This window comes from Thalassophryne amazonica, chromosome 15 (assembly GCF_902500255.1).
Source record: "Thalassophryne amazonica chromosome 15, fThaAma1.1, whole genome shotgun sequence".
NCBI classification, from domain to species: domain Eukaryota; kingdom Metazoa; phylum Chordata; class Actinopteri; order Batrachoidiformes; family Batrachoididae; genus Thalassophryne; species Thalassophryne amazonica.
Window position 1 is genome coordinate 84,439,816 of NC_047117.1, and position 17,099 is coordinate 84,456,914.

The 17,099-nt window shown below is 40.0% G+C and overlaps 1 protein-coding gene across 1 annotated transcript in view; it reads left to right on the forward strand.

The window, feature by feature from the left end:
* The first annotated feature begins 3,018 nt into the window (after positions 1-3,018).
* Positions 3,019-17,099, forward strand: part of LOC117526562 (FERM and PDZ domain-containing protein 1) — a 101,644-nt gene continuing 87,563 nt past the window's right edge. The window contains exons 1-2 of the mRNA XM_034188626.1: positions 3,019-3,156; positions 16,092-16,192. The gene's annotated coding sequence lies outside the window, so the exon portion shown is untranslated. The remainder of the gene's footprint in view (positions 3,157-16,091; positions 16,193-17,099) is intronic.

Here is a 17,099-nt window from a genome sequence, read left to right on the forward strand (position 1 = left end):
GCAGGAGGAGAAGAGGGAGGCCAAAGAGGAGGTTCATGAATGTGCTGAGAGAGGACATGCAGGTGGTTGGTGTGACAGAGGAAGATACAGAGGACAGGGTGAGATGGAAACGATTGATCTGCTGTGGCGACCCCTAACGGGAACAGCCGAAAGACAAAGAAGAAGAAGAAGACTCTGCGCCCTGACCGCTTTGCTATGCAGATGTCAATAATGGCGCTGGAGCGACTACACTGTTGCTATGGTAAGCTTCGCTGACCGACTTACAGAAAAAGAAACCATGCAAACAGTGTAATTGGATTAGAATTAGGGAATAACCCTGTTGTGTCTTATGATTTGTGGATGTTAATGCTGGATTACGGTCGCAAATAGCCGTTTTACCGGCTCCGCTAACACATCGCTGGTAAAACTCAATTTCCGGCCATAAAATCTAGCATTAATGTCCACAAATCATGAGACACAACAGGGTTTTTCCCTAATTCTAATCCAATTACATTTGTTTCACAAATCTGATTGGTTAATCGTGTGAGATTTCGGACCATAAAATATTAATTTGACGGTGGCAAAATATTTGACCATTTCATATTTGATGTATTACTCGGCGCCCTGCCCGCTTGTGCAAATGATAGAATTGGATTAGAATGGGAATATCCCCTTGTTTGATGATTTGCTGATGACGTCAATGCTGGATTTTGGTCGCAAATAGCTGTTTTACCAGTAAAACTCCTCTTTAAAACTCAGTTTGCAAATGTAAAATCCAGCATTAACATCCGCAAATCATTAGACACAACAGGATTATTCCTTAATTTAAAAGCATCTTTAAAACCATGATAGAAAAATGGTTCAAAAGTAAGATTGTTTTCACTGTGAATGTGTAGACTATTAAACATTCACGGTAGTCGTGTGATTTTTCAATCGTGCCATTTTTCATCCTCATCCATCCATTCATCCATCCATCCATTTTCTTCCGCTTTATCCGGAGTCGCGTCACGGGGGCAGCAGCTCAAGCAAAGTCGCCCAGACCTCCCGATCCACACACACACACCTCCCCCAGCTCCTCCGGGGGAACCCCAAGGTGTTCCCAAGCCAGCCGAGAGCCTGGGTCTTCCCCGGGGCCTCCTCCCGATGGGACATGCCCGGAACACCTCTCCAGCGAGGCGTCCAGGGGGCATCCGGAAAAGATGCCCGAGCCACCTCAACTGGCTCCTTTCGACGTGGAAGATCAGCGGCTTGAATAAGCAAATTATAGCAGAATTTTGATTTTGAAACCGAACTAACAAGCCACATTCATATATATATAAATAATTTAAAAGCCAGTAATGTAAATCCGCCTGAAAGACTGTCTCATATCTAATCAGTGTGGACAAATAGATGATGGGAAAAAAGGGTCATTTTTAAACACTTAAAAACAAACAAATCCTAAAAACAGGGTCACTTCCAGGTGACACCACTTGCTTCAAATGAAAAATATTAAAATAAGATATGAGTGCTTGATATCAGGTTTTTTTTTAGCTTGAGAAGAAAAAAATATAAGACAATGCTGAAATACCCTGAGCTGTATGAGAATGTAATCAATGAACGAGTGTGCAGAAAGAACGTGACCTTTTAATCCCTTATAACAGGTTGAGGTTCCCAAGAATGCTCCCTGTGAATTTGAAGACTCTGGCAGTAATAGGACTGGAGTTATGCTGAGCACAGACAGACGGAGAGACAGAGAGACGGATGGACGGACGTAAAGTCTTCGCAATACCCGATGACCATATTTTGGCCTCGGGTAAAAATCTGCAATGGAAAAACATTTTAACTTTTTGCGTGTTTTGGGTTGGAATATTGGAAAAAAAAATGAGTGAGTGGTTTTCATTTTTTTATATTGAAAAACTGGGAGGAGGCACCTGGGAAAACCCAGGACACACTGGAGGGATTATAATTTCCATATGGTTTTGGAACACCTCGGGATCAACCAGAAAGAGAGGATTTGGCTGAAGATAGGGAAGTGAGGGGTGAGCTGCTTGTAGAGGTGGGCGGATCGATCCTAATATCGATAATATCAATACCAACGTTGGTATTGATATTGAACAATCCTTGTGTAAAAAGATCGATACTCAAGCTTTTTTTCTCTCCCGCACGCACTGACTGCTGTGCACGCAGATTCATCAAAGTCTACTCTCTGTCTGTAAGAGCAGCACTGCGTCACACTGTGTCACACATCACGGAGCAGCGGACCCTTGTATTGTGGTTTGTCAGCACTCTACCTCAGGAGATTTTGTTTTAAGCTGTGCTGAGTGATATTTTTTAAACAAAAATGTTGATTGTGATAATAAAGTATTTTTTTGTCACGTACAATGTTTGGCGAAATTCTATCCTAGGTCTTTTGGATCCTTTAGATCTATGAAGCTTAAATATGAAAAAGTATCGGTATCGGCATCAGCGATACTGGGCCTGTATTTACTTGGTATCGGATCAATACCAAAATTCCCGGTATCGCCCACCTCTAGCTGCTTGGTCTGCTGCCACCTCAGATCAGGATAAGCAGCTGAAAATGAATGAATGAATGAATGACAGACTGACTTGGTGCAGTTTTATTTTGAATAATGCGGCAGTGCAGCAGCACACAGTTCATTACTTCTCATCTGAGGACAAAAGGAAGTTTGATCTTCAATGTTCCAGTTATGAAATGATATAAACATCATAATTTTAATATATATAATTTTAATATATAATTTGATATCATTTTTTAGAATGTAATCTGTATTTTATTATTGTTATTATATCATTATTATTATTATTTTATGGTGGATGCAGGTCCAGCTCTTCCTCGAGATTCAGTAAAGGGAAGCAGGTGTGCAAACACACGCACACACACTCAGCTGTCATCGCTTTAAGCCTCGCGCGTCTCTCGCGCGCTCACTTGCTCCTCGCGGACTTAATGTGAAGCTTCTCCGGTGGGATGTTTTTCTTCTTTTTTTTTTTTTTTTAAATTATTCTTATTATTTTTGCGCTGCTCTCCTCCGGTGGATTCCTAAAGGGACGGTCTTTGAGGACTGTTTTCGGGAGGGGACGCTGTTATTTTGTGTGTTTCTTGATTTGTCCTCCTTTTTGAAGTTGTTCCAGGACGGTCCGCCCTGACTGAGCTCAGGCGGAGATTAGAGGAGCTGCTCGGTAAGGATTTAATAATACCTTCTTATTAGAACCCAACAGAAAAACACCATCAATAAATGCATCAATAAATGGAAAACATCCGAAATTTGTAGAACTCTGTTCAATTGGAGTGACGTTTCAAACAGTGCATGCAGATAAAAATACAAAATTAAATGTACTTGTGAGCACGAATGTGGGTCAAATGAGGGGTGGGAGGTTGATTTAAAGCCCCCACTGCAATTTTCTCACACAGGATTTATTGCAAATTTGAACCAAAAATGATTCAGCACGATAAATGATTCTTTTGGGAAATAATGCACTCTTTGACAGCACCAAACATGATATAATGAAGCAATGGCTTCACAGTTTTACAGTCCTTAAAACAGGTTCAGTCCAATTTTTCAATTTCAATTTATTTTCATTTATATAGCGCCAAATCACGACAGAGTTGCCTCAAAGCGCTTCACACAGGTAAGGTCTAACCTTACTGACCCCCAGAGCAACAGTGGTAAGGAAAAACTCAGTGAGTCAGAAACCATACGGGATAAATGTGAGACAGCTGTCATGCAGCTAGACGGACTGGTGAGGAATTGACAAATAATGATAGGTTAAAAAAAAAAAGCCAGGGAAGTCAGAAAACATGTGAAACCCAGAAACGAATGAAATGGAAGTCGAGCCACAAGGCAAAGGAGATGTCAAATTAAAAGCACAGGAGAAAATAAACACAGCACTAGAATAATATAGAGAAAAAAACAAAAATAAGAGAATAGAAATGTGAACCATGACAGAGATAAGCAGGCATTTCTTCTACACTGAAAAAAGAGCATGTTTGAACCAACTTAAAAAAGTGTTACAATTTGTAAAAACTTGAATTAAATCAACTCTAACTTACGAACTTAAGTTCAAACAACTTAATTCATTGTTGTTGTTTGAACTTAAGTTTAAAAGTAAATCAACTCTAACTTACAAACTTAAGTTCAAACAACTTAATTCATTCAGGTTTTTACAAATTGCAACACTTTTTTAAGTTGGTTCAGACATGCTCTTTTTTCAGTGTAATATTCTTGCCCATGACATAATTCAAACATTTCTTTTTAACTTTCTTCAACATTGTGAGATAGCTTTTTCTTGTGAAAGCCTTTCTCTTCTCAAACATTCTTGCTTTGTGACATCATAAAGCTTTATAATCTCCACACACCTGTCTGGTTGGCAGAGGTGATCTTTGTTCTCATTTAATAACTAAAACAAGAGCAATCTGAGATTTCTGATGTCCGCGAAGGGTTGACAAGGACTCAGAATAACAGATATGTTATGAGGCTCAAAGTGCTTTACAATAATACCTCACATTCACCCCAATGTCAGGGTGTTGCCATACAAGGTGTTCATGACACACCGGGAGCAAGTAGGGGATTAAGGACCTTGCCCTAGTGATTTTCCAGTCAGGCTGGGATTTGAACCGAGGATCTTCTGGTCTCAAGCCCAACACCTTAACCACTCGACCATCACCTCCCCCAACAAAGAAAAGATATGACACTCACCCAAGAACCCAAGAACACACTTCAGTCAGTCTCGCTTAAAAACCAAAGAATAAAAATACATTTTTAAAGGTCTTTCAAAAATAGTGCAGCAGCTAAGAGAATATTTAGAGCAAAATCATGCAAATGGTGATACAAGCACCAAAATTGGCACAAATACTCCTTAGACATTACTCATTTGAAAAAAACGACTTGAATTTTCAATAGGCGGCCAGGTAGAGGTCAATTGAAGAATTACACAGGGGTCAAAATTATAAATGCTCAAATCATTTTGAAAACTACACCACATTATTTGTCTGATCGTAAAGATTCCAAAAAGGTATAGTTTGGACTATCTATGACTGAATGTTCTGGAGTTATGGGGTAAAAACAGCAAAAATGGTGACAAAGGTCACTTTCAGTTTGTACAGGGGTCAAAAGTTAAAGTTGCTCCAATTTTGGTAAAACATGATGCAGATTATTAGCTGAGTTAATGGGGTTTTAAAAAGGAATAGTTTGGACCATGTATCATGCTTAGTTATCATGTTACGGGGTAACATATGTCACATGTCAAAGAATCCAATGGACGTTGACCTTGTTTGACCTTTACTTTGGAGACCAAACATTCAACACAATCAAAACTATTCCATTTATTAATCCTATTAGCTCAATTTGCATCACTTTTTACCAAAATTGAAGGAACTTTAACTTTTGACCCCTGTACAAACTGAAACTGACCTTTGTAACTCCTGACTTTATAACTCCTGATCATTCAGTCATAGATAGTCCAAACTATACCTTTTTGGAATCTTTACAATCAGACAAATAATGTGGTGTAGCTTTCAATATGATTTGAGCATTTTTAATTTTGACCCCTGTGTAATTCTTCAATTGACCCCTACCTGGCCGCTTATTGAAAATTCAAGTGGCCAGTCGGTTTGTTCAAAAGAGTAATATCTAAAGAGTATTTGTACCAACTTTAGTGCTTGTATCACCATTTGCACAATTGTTTCAGTTATCTGCTGCACTAAAACAGGTGACATGGGGGCTGAAGTAAGATGTAGAGCGAGCTTATTCCACAGTCCAGGAGCAGCTTTTTGGGGTTTTTTTTTTTTTTCGTAATACCATCATTAAATGTGTCACATTTTGTTGACACAGTCAAGATTTGTTCATGATTTTTAACCCTCCCCTAACCATAACCGGTGTCGCAGACCGAATGGTCCCCCCCTAAAAATCGGTCCGCCCTGCCTTCACTGCGCATGTGACATTAGCCGTGTTTCACCGATTATCACCTCGTTTCTGCTTCAAACTGCCTCCAGTCATCATCTATCTCAGATAGACAGACAGATATCTGAAGTTTTTGCACAACAATCATTTCCACACTTTTAAAAATTACAGCACCCCCAAAAATGAAGTCCTGGCTCACAATAGAAGTTACCAATTTCATAGATGTGGTTCTTTAAGAACCACAATCTTAAAATTGGTCATTCACTTGCCTCTTTGTTTAAAGGTTCCAGGTTATTTCTGCACTCACCGAGCTCTTTTCTGTGACTTCCAAAAGGAATGATGCCTTTTTTTTAATCATATTTGGTTCATTTTAGATTTGTCCTGTTCATTGTTCACTGGAGTGTCCTGCTTAGTTCGTTGTTCTCTCTTTTACGTAAAGAGCTTCACCACTCAGTACATCAAAGGATCAACAGCAAGTTGAGTTCTTTGTTTGATTTTGCACTTCTGTCGAAAAGTCCACATAAATACACGTAGAATCAGATGAGTGAATCTTTGACAGAAGACTCAAATCTTTTTTGTTTACTTACAAGATGAGACATTTTACATTTCTTTAGCCACAAATGATGCATCGCTCTGAAACAGCATCATGAGGAAAGGTCAGGTTCATCATTTTAATGACCACACTGGCCATATTTGGTCTTGGGTCATGGATGGCAACCATCCAGGCAGACAACTCGTCCATCGCTACCCCTTGAAAGCATCTATCTGCTTCAACCAGGTGAAGTGTAGGTGGCCCCTTGGTCTTCTCCAGCCACTGGAGTCCTCAACACTGAGGCTCCTGCATGCTGGATCCTTTCCAGAGTAAAAATACACCACATTGCCTAGATGTTGTAGCTGACGTTCCCTTACAATACAAGTGATGCTCCTCATCTGAGGGTCTCAAAGTAACCACTCGTTTGATTCAAAGACATTCCAGCATCACCCAAGGATCCTTCAAAAAGACTGAGGTCACAGTTTACTATCCAAGTCTCACACCTATACAGGGTGACGGGAGGCATCAGAAACCTAAAGACTTGGATCTTCAGTGAGCAAAGGTATCGTCATCATACTCATGACTCCATGAGCTTATCCCAGATGTCTCTTGATCTCAACATCCAAGGATCCAGAGACAAAAACTTTCCTGTCAAGATAAGTGAAATTCTCTAAAGTGCACTTTTGCCGCATACTGATACACTTCTAACAGGTTCACCTCAGACACCATCACTGCTGTACTCCACTATTCCCTGTCTCACCTGGAAAACAAAGACTCCTACATCAAGATACTCTTTGTTGAGTACAGGCTGGTCTTCAGTAAGGTCATCCCCCACAAACTGCTCACACTTGGCCTGCACCCCACCTTCTGTGACTGGCCCCTAGACTTTTTGACTGGCAGACCCCAGTCTGTCAGGATTGGCAATAGGACTTCAGCCAGCATCATCACCAATGCTGGCACCCCACAGGGATGTGTCCTCAGCCCCATCCTGTACACCCTGTTCACCCAAGACTGTGTCCCCTCCCACAAGGACAACATCATTCTGAAGTTCTCAGCCAGAGTCCAGACCTGAATCTGATTGAACATCTCTGGAGAGATCTAAAAATGGCTGTGCACCAACGCTCCCCATCCAACCTGATGGAGCTTGAGAGGTGCTGCAAATAGGAATGGACAAAACTGCCCAAGGTAGGTAGATAGGTGCACCAAGCTTGTGGCATCATATTCAAGAAGACTTCAGGCTGTAATTGCTGCCAAAGGTACATCAACAAATTATTGAGCAAAGGGTGTGAATACCCTGTGATTGCTTTGCATTGTTTTGTTTTTTTTTTTTTTAACAAATTTGCTAAAATAATAATAATAAAAAAACATTTTTCATGTTGTCATTATGGGGTGTTGTGGGTAGAATTTTGAGGGAAAAACGGAATTTGCTCCATGTTGGAATAAGTTTGTAACATAACGAAATGTGGATAAAGTGAAATGCTTTGAATCCTTTCCGGGTGCACTGTATGACAATAAACACTTTGAATCTTGATTTTGATGCCACTGCTGTATTGCCGACACCTGTAATATTTTTAATAGGTTGTGCATTGTTGATTATATAATTCATATTTATAACCAAAAATATTGATCACCAGAATAAATAATCGATATTTCTTAGCATTTCGTGCAAAAATTTAAAAGCCCCCTCTCCTTGTATGGTAATTATACATGTACTGAGATAAACATGGAAATTGTAGGAATTAAATTTTTTTAAAAAGTCAATAACTCATATTGAAATTGTCCAAGAAATTCCAAAACACCACAGTTTAAAGATTTTTTTTTCTTTCTGTGATTATCTGATTCAATAAGATGCATAAAAGATGAAGAGCACTTGATCAAGGCAACATTTGAGTGAGCTGCATTGTGCAGAGGAGACCGTCAGCGCTGTCAGGATGGTTGCACTGATGCTCTCCGTGTTTCACAGAATCCAGCTAACGCAGGCAACTTTCTTTCAGAGGATTCAGTCATTTTCTTGTCTGAACCTCTTTGTGCATTTGATGAATTACACCATGACAGTAAATCAAATTATTCTTTAATAACGCCGCACTGCAAGCAAACAAACACAGCGTGCATTTTACAGTAAGCAGCTCTGGTTATTTTGCTGCATCACGCTTCGGTTTGCCTCCTTGTTGCAGCTGTCGCAACATAACGTGATCCTGTGCTGTGTTAAACCAAGTGCACGTACACATAGTATGCGTGCATTTCATTAAGAGACATCAATACAAATAGAGCCCTGAAGCTCCTCGTGGAACAGAAAGAAGAATGTGAGGTGTGTTCTGAAACTGCTCCACCAGCATTTATTAATTTATGCAGGTATTTTTAGACTTGGCTCCACTTCTGATGCTTTATATTTGTCCCAAGTAACGCTGAGCACAGTGTGTGTGTGTGTGTGTGTGTGTTAGCAGTGTAAAAACTGCACTCACACTTCAAACACACCTTCAGATATAACTGAGGCGAGGCCTCGGCTCATTTCTCTCTGTGATGCAACATGATCACATATTGATCCAAAATCAATCTGCAGCTTCACATCTGAAAGAGAAACAATCTATTAAGTGTCAGGGTTAGAGAAATATTTTTGGAGCCTACTGGTCAGGACCAGTAGCAGCACCAATTTTGTTACTGGTCCTCCTGGTCCAAGTTAGTGGCCCCGGGTATTTGGAAGTTCAGAGCCTCCGTGGTGAGCTGCAGAGTTATCACATCATGTGCTATATGTAAATGTATAGCATGGTAGAACATATGTAATAAACATTTGCTTACATGAGCCTCTGCTCTCATTAGGGATGGGTGTTATTTCAAAATTTTTTGAAATCTATACATTTTTGCATGGAATATGGAAATATACATGGAATAAACCATAGCAGGATAAATTTTGGATCATTTGGTTCCAAAAACCCATATGGACAGAGCCAGTGAAGATATCGGGTTCAAAAATAGCCAAAAATATCGACGAAAATGTCATATCTTGAGAACCACTGCACCTAGAGACTTGAAATTTGGCTCCAAATGTTGCTTGACCTCAAGTTTATATTCAAGTTCTATAGTAACAATAAGCCTATCTGGTGTTTTTTTTAAGAGTAATTGACAAAAACCTAATTTCAGTACATATGTTACGATCAATTGTAACAAACAAAATCTATGTAGTTTTTATTTCAGGATCAGTTAAGTATAATCATCACATGTAAAGAATGACATGGCCACAATGAACTAATTACAAGTATAAGCAACAGAGTGGTTTTGCACGGTTTATTTTTCTGTATGTAATTCAGTTGGTCGTCTTACTGTGAAGCAGCCTATGAGGTAGGTGGGTGTGTTTGGGCGTCATTCCTCCCACTGGTATTCACCACTTCACCCATTCATAGGTTGGCTGAGAGCTAGGTGCAGTGATGCAAGTCCAAGATGGTGACTTGTAGAACCTCCCCATTTGATCTCCAAACCCATTCTTTACAAACCCTCTGGATTTTATTAAACTCATTAATATATGAGGTGATGGTTTAGTGGTTAAGCGTTGGGCTTGAGACCAGAGGATCCTCAGTTCAAATCCCAGCCTGACTGGAAAATCACTAAGGGCCCTTGGGCAAGGTCCCTAATACCGTAGTTGCTCCTGGTGTGTAGTGAGTACCTTGTATGGCAGCACCCTCACATTGGGGTGAATATGAGGCATTATCATAAAGCACTTTGAGTGTTTGATGCAGATGGAAAAGTGCTATATAAATACAGTCCATTTACCATTTATATGACATTGTATGAAATACAATGTCATATAACACTTATTTCCACTGTGGCCCTTGAGAGTGTTGATCAAACAACGGGTACAAAGTGGAATAAACATTGGCAAAGTAACATGAACAAGAATAATAGTTAAAAAAAAAAAGAAAAACTAAGAAGATGCTAAAAATATAATAATACAATTTGACACCATTTAAAATTTAAAGTTAATACTGAATAAAAGGAGAAGAACCATTGTATAAAAATTGTTTATGATGTCACAGAGGGTTTATCTCTTTTTTTTTATACAGTCTGCAGTGGCACCAGGTTAGCTAAGGTAGCCAAGACATCTATAGCCACGGCTACATCCTCCAGCTCCTCCTGCATTGCCAGGACATGTAAGCCCCCATCATGCTTCAGGTCTCCTCCCATTTGGATGTACCCCCCCCCCCCCCCCCCCCCCCCCAAAAAAAAAAATCTTTGAAAGGCTGGTATTCTTATGAAATGCCCAATCCATCTCAGATGGCTCCATTTGTGCATACACGATCTAATGTCCTTCAAAATATGACAGCTCTTCAAACTGTCCTTAAGGATGCATCCTGTCATCTTGTGGTTTCCTTATTTCCTTTGCTACCCAAAGTTAAGTGTGAAATTTTGAAGCTGTTATTAAACTGGACTTTAGTTCACCACTAATTATCTTATTTATTTTCCTCTCACAAGGAGAGTTTAGTAATGTGTTAATAAATTTAAATGACACAATGAGGAGGAGGAGGGGCAGCATAGTGGTTTAGTGGTTAGCACTGCTGCCTCACAGCGAGAAGGTCGTGAGATCGATTCCCGCCTTTGGCCTTTCTGTGTGGAGTTTGCATGTTCTCCCCGTGTTTGTGTGGGTTCCCTCCGGGTGCTCCGCCTTCCTCCCACATCCAGAACCTCCAAACTCATGCAGGTTAGGTGGATTGGACACTAAACTTTCCGTAGGTGTGTGTGCAGGTGTGAGTCGTGTTTGTTTGTCTATATGTGACCCTATGACTGCTGGGATAGGCTCCAGCTCCCTGTGACCCAATCTTGGATAATTGGTTGAAGATCAGCGTGAGTGTGTGAGACAATGAGGAGTTTTTTTTTTTAACTCAGTTTGTTTTGTTCCTTATTCTTTAATGTGATTTTTCAATCCAGATTGTTACATCATCTCCTTCCACCACCTTCTTTGAAGTGTATGTGTGTGTTTTTTAAATTGCTCATATTTCCCTTGCTCATCTTTTTCATCTTTGCTGTCTCATGTGTTTTCTGTGCTTTGTTCGAGCCTGTTTGTTGTTGATGTAGAGCGAAGCGGCTGCATTATTTGGATACATTATTGATGCGCTCTGAACAATGTGCACACACACCCACAAACTCTATGTACCCCACACATCATAAAAACAAACAAACAAAAAAACAACCCCAAAGATTGTGTACATTAGTTTGATTGTGAATGTGAATCAGTATCAGAGAGTAAAGGAGACGTTCAGACAAAACAACAACAGTTTGTTGATGGTCAAACGATCTGGTTTTTAAGAAAGGAAGCAGTTATGTATTTGAAAAATACAAAACAAATGCTGCATAAGAACTTCACATGGATTTAAGACACCTGTTGAGTACCATACTAAGGGACTAGTACCAGATCTAAATGGGTGCTATCCACGTTTACACCAGATGGACCAAATAACTGAAGATGGACCATCTGACCAGTTTTTACTTGGTCCATCCGACCAAATAAAAACTGAAGCCGGCTTGCTTTCCATCATTCAGTATTTTTTGTTGCTTATCCAGGTCTGTGTTGGGGTGGCAGCTCAGTCCACATTTCCCAATTCTTGGGCAAGTCCTCTAACGCTTCCTGGGGGATCCCAAGGTGTTCCCAAGCCAGCGGGGAGATATTCCCTCCAGCAAGTCTTGTGTGCTCCCAGTTGGATGTACATGAAAGACCTCTCCAGGGAGATGATCAGGGAGCATCCTTGCCAGATGCCCGAACCATCTCAGCTGGCTCCTTTTGATGCAAAGAAGCAGCAGCTCTACTCTGAGTCCCTCTCAGATATTGGAGTTCTTTTACCCTGTCATGGAGTGTAAGCCCAGATACCACCTGAAAGGCACCAAAGGGCTTTTATCTGCATAGTTGATGGCTAACCTGCTGAGGTCGATAACTAAAGCAATATCCTTGATAATACCTCCTGTTTGTAACATTGTTGATGCCATGAATGTCCATGGTGAAAGTCATATTGCATCCAGCTGAAGGTCCAGAAACCACAACATTATTTTCCAATCAAATTTACAACCTGTGATGGGAGTGGGTGTTTTGTTCTGCAAACCTGTACACCAGCATGGACTCTCAAAATTTCCTGTATATTTGTATTGTCTATTGTGTTGGTAGCAGAGGGTCACCCCTTTGAGTCTGGTCTGCTTGAGGTTTCTTCCTCAAATCATCAGTGGGAGTTTTTCCTTACCACTGTCGCCTGTGTGCTTGCTCTAGAGGTTGGTAAGGTTAGACCTTACTCGTGTGAAGCACCTTAATATAACTTTGTTGTGATTTGGCACTATATAAATGAAATAAATTGAAGTTCTCGCTTGAATCTGAAGCTAAGAGGTTAGCACTGCCTGCAAGCTTTTCCAGCAGAAGGAGGAAACAAATGTTAAATGCTACTCAGCAATGGTTTCTAAGCAAGGAAGGATGACAGGTGAATGAAACAGAAAGATACAGGAGAAGGAAATGAATGGAGGGAATTTGAGTGGTAGGGAAGGAGGAGGGGTTGGACGAAAGGTCGGCGGGAGTTCCCAGCATCTCTTTTCCCAGGCTGACATGAGGTCCTCATTAAATATGGATGGTGTTTGTAGCAGTGCGGGAGCGAGCGGGACTCAAACTGTGCAGAGCGACGGATCCTGCTCATCTCTCCATCTACCTTCAGTCGTCCTCTGCCTGTAGCGTTTTCCTCTCGTTTATATTTGTGTGCAAAAACATTCGGATGAGAACATGACTTTTTTTTCAGTTTGTTCAGCGAAGGTGAGAAAAAAAAATCTCCAACCTTTGTTATATCATTTAATTTCCTGGTGTTTTTTTTTTTTTTTCAAACATAACAGGGCACTTTTATCTTAAAAATAATTGTTTCCCTCAAATAGAGCATGTGGTTTTATTGACAGTGTGCTCTGACTTAAGAGAGCTCAGCGAATAGATGGATCATTGATTTCTCAGAAACTGCTGTGTGTCAGGGGGATAGTTTCTAAAGTGATGAGCCACGAGGTTCATTCTGGTTCAGATTAGTGTTGGACTTCACAAAGTCGCTCATATAGCATGTCTAAATTCTTTTAAGTTGGTAAAGGTAGGAAATGATGCATGTACTTTTCATTAATTGTATTTGCTTTGGCGTGCCAAAGTTATTAAAAAAAACTAGTGCAGTGCCCGTAGGAAGTTTGTATTCCTATTGAAAATTGGGAGCTTAAGTAGATTTCTCATGGATGGTCGTATGAGGCTGTGTTTGAATGTGGGATGTACAAAGATTTGGTTGGGACTTCGGTGAGGGCGGTCGCATCTCCTCCTCTCTCCTCGCCTCTGTGTTTTTCTGTCTCTACTCCAACCTTCAAAATTCCAACTTCACCAGACTGTGAATTCTTCAAGCTATATTTGGAATAACCATGAAATTGATCAGCTGGTCTCGCAATGCTATTGACACCATTTTTTCAACAAGGAAATCGGGGATGGGGGCCCCTGCATGCCCAGATGGAACCTATCCTGTGGACTATGTTCTTGACACCTCGGAAGAAGTGGCGCGTTGCGTGCTTGGCACAACTCTCCATGGAAGACATCGAAGATTTCTTCTTATTTGCTTTTATGGTAGGAGGGCTGAGGTTGACTGGATTATGCGATGCCCTGACCTACCGGAAAATTGGCAAGAGAGCTGCTACCAGAACCACAACCCCACATCAGTCCGTCATGATTAATGAAGTGGGCAAGGTGATACAGTCTCAGACTGCGTTAACTTTTGAACTCAAACACAAGTTGGAAAATATCTTGGAGCAAATATCTGCCTTGCAAAGGAAGACATTGGAGACCAGGGAGTATTCATAAATTGGATTTTGGCGGTCAGAGGAGCTGCAGATGGAATTTCTGTATCTTTCTGCCTAACACAAAATATGGCAGCCTTATCAGCTACCAAAGGTCAAAATGCCCCACTTGTTTTCCTCCAGAAGGATTTCAACGGCCTTGGTGAAGCATTCAGCTCCCCTCTTATCTGCCATCCCTTACAGCCTGCTGTTGTCAAGGCAATTCCAGACTTTATGCACACACGGACAGAGACTGACGCACGCCTCCCCCCACCCCTACCAACCCCCTTGTGTTTCTGCCCCCCCCCGCTATCCAGGCCTCCACTCTGCCACTCTGGGAGGCCACGCGGCACAGGCTGCAGCACCCCCCCTCCCTCAAGCTCAGCTCGGACAGACCCTGCTGCGGCCAACACCCAGTTTAGATGATGGACTGCTTCAAAGTTTATTGCTATTATGTTCAACTAGTAATAATTGTGGATTGATGAATTACCCTTTTAGGTGTCAGTAAAGCTGTTTGAACTTGAACTTGAAGAGGTGTACTTATATTATATTAATATTATTTGAATATAGTATTTCATACTGTTTAAAAAATCAGCTTTATTATCAATTATAGGAAAATAAAAGGATTCCTATGAAACAGATTATTGTAAGAGACTCAGACAAAATTATACAGAACATTTAGAATATTTGAAACTGCAAATCAGTTTATTTAAACTTGAACTCACAGCAAATATAAGATTTTATTCAACTTATGCACTTACTGAAATGTTGTACAAATTGTGGGAAATTTGTTGGCTAACATCTCTTTAGTGTTTCAGGTTAAACTCAGTTGCAAGGAACACTGACAGCATACATTTCACAGTAAAAGTATTTGCTGGGATGCTGGCATTAAATGTTTTATTGTGAAATGGTGTGAGCAACATGAACTATCTGATGTTGTTTAACTTTGCTACCAGTAACATCAGCCACGCCATCTTGGAATTACAAATGTTACAATGTTAATCAAAATAAAGCTTTCAAAATAAAGGTTTTGAAAATTAATTCCCAAAATTTTCATAATAAAGGATGCACATCATCATGCCATGTGCAAGCCATATCCGAAAAGCTGAGGCCCACCTGACAAATAGGCAGAGAGATATGCGAGTCACATACTTGCACTCACACACACACTTCATGCTTCATAGATAGATCAATCATCATCAATTATCTTCTGTTCAGGAATCAGAAGTGGGGATATTTTAAAACTGGAAGATGAGGGTCCAAAATTTAGAGTAGCACCACCTAAAGGAGAGCCACAATCCTGTATGTTCATTTATTGTCAGCTTGTTGTTAGTAATTTTTCTGAATGAAAGATTTCAAAAAATTTCAAACATTTTAGTTGTCCTGTCACAAGGATAATTAATTTGTAGCTGATTATGATGGTTAGTTGTGGGAAGTTCCATGAGATTGTTACCACTTTTGTTGTCCTGCTGAGGTCTCACCATCGCAAAGACTTCTTATTCTCAATGGGGTGAAAAAATAATGGACAAACCATAATTCTCTGGGACAGGCAAATCTCAGCAGGACCACTGAAAGTGGTAACGGATGTGACAGTCTACGTAACTGTTTTTCTACCAGTTGTGTGCAGTCAATGACAATTAGCAACATGCACATAGTAGACACTTGAAATGTACTTTACAATGCATGTTTCACATTTACTGCACATTTTGTCAGCTCACCACTAAGAAAACGTCCTCTGGAGCTGCCGCTACACGAACAGTGAGGCATGTCGAATCCTTAGTATAAGTGAGAAATGATTCTGAGTCTTCGGCCTGCAACATTTTCATGCATGCCGCAGCGCACCGTAAGATATTCTTTTGTGTGTTTGTCATCAGAGATGAAGATGTGTCTCTGTGGTTGTCTGCAGCAGGAAGATGGATGGAGAGAAAACAGAGTGCAAGTGTAACTGGTGCCTTCACGAAGTCCCAATTCAAAGGTTAGAGCGTGCACGTGACTCCGACACGGCAAAGACGGCACAACGCAAACACAGAAGTGTTTACAAAAGGGGGAAATGACATCAGATTTTGGTAAAAGAACCCCATCAGCCTTCTCTAATCAAATTTTGAAAGTTGTTGTCATGAATTAGAGTGCTACTTGTTGAATTAGAGGATGTGATACTTAATTACTCAAGAACATTCTTGTATAATGTGCAATTAAAGGTATAGGACCACTGTTTTTTTTTAAAGATTTAAGTCATTAAAATAATTTCTTTGGCACCGCTATAATTTTATTCCTTAGAATTTAGATAATGGATTTATAATATGATATTGTCAATATGATCAAAATTCATGCTGTCTGGAAACATTTTAGAATTTCAACCTCTGAGGGGAAGAAATTCATGGAATCAGATGCTATGACTAACATTTGGTAGATGTGACAGTGGTTTACAATAAATCTTATAGACTACTTCCTCTTGTAGTCTGCATGACTGCAATGAAGGAACAGACAGTATTGACGATAGAATTTCCTCCCCAGATAAATATGTCCTCTTTATTAAAATGAGCTGTGATTTTGCAACATGTTACACAAATAAACCTACATTATAATGCTTGGATTTCAGGAGAAACAAATTTTCTCAGTTTTGTGGAATTTGAAATGCCCTATAACTTTAACATTCTGGTTGTTTTGAAATGTAATTTAAATTATGTTGTAGAGATTTGTTTCCACTTTGCAATGAAAGGTCATAATTAAAAAATAAGAATTATTATTATGATGATTAGTAGTAGTAGTAGTGTTATTATCATTATTATTATTAGTGTTGTTAGTAGTGGTAGTTATGCTGTTGTTCTCATCATCATCTTAAAATGCAGTTAAAAAGAATACAACAATATCGTGATTCTACC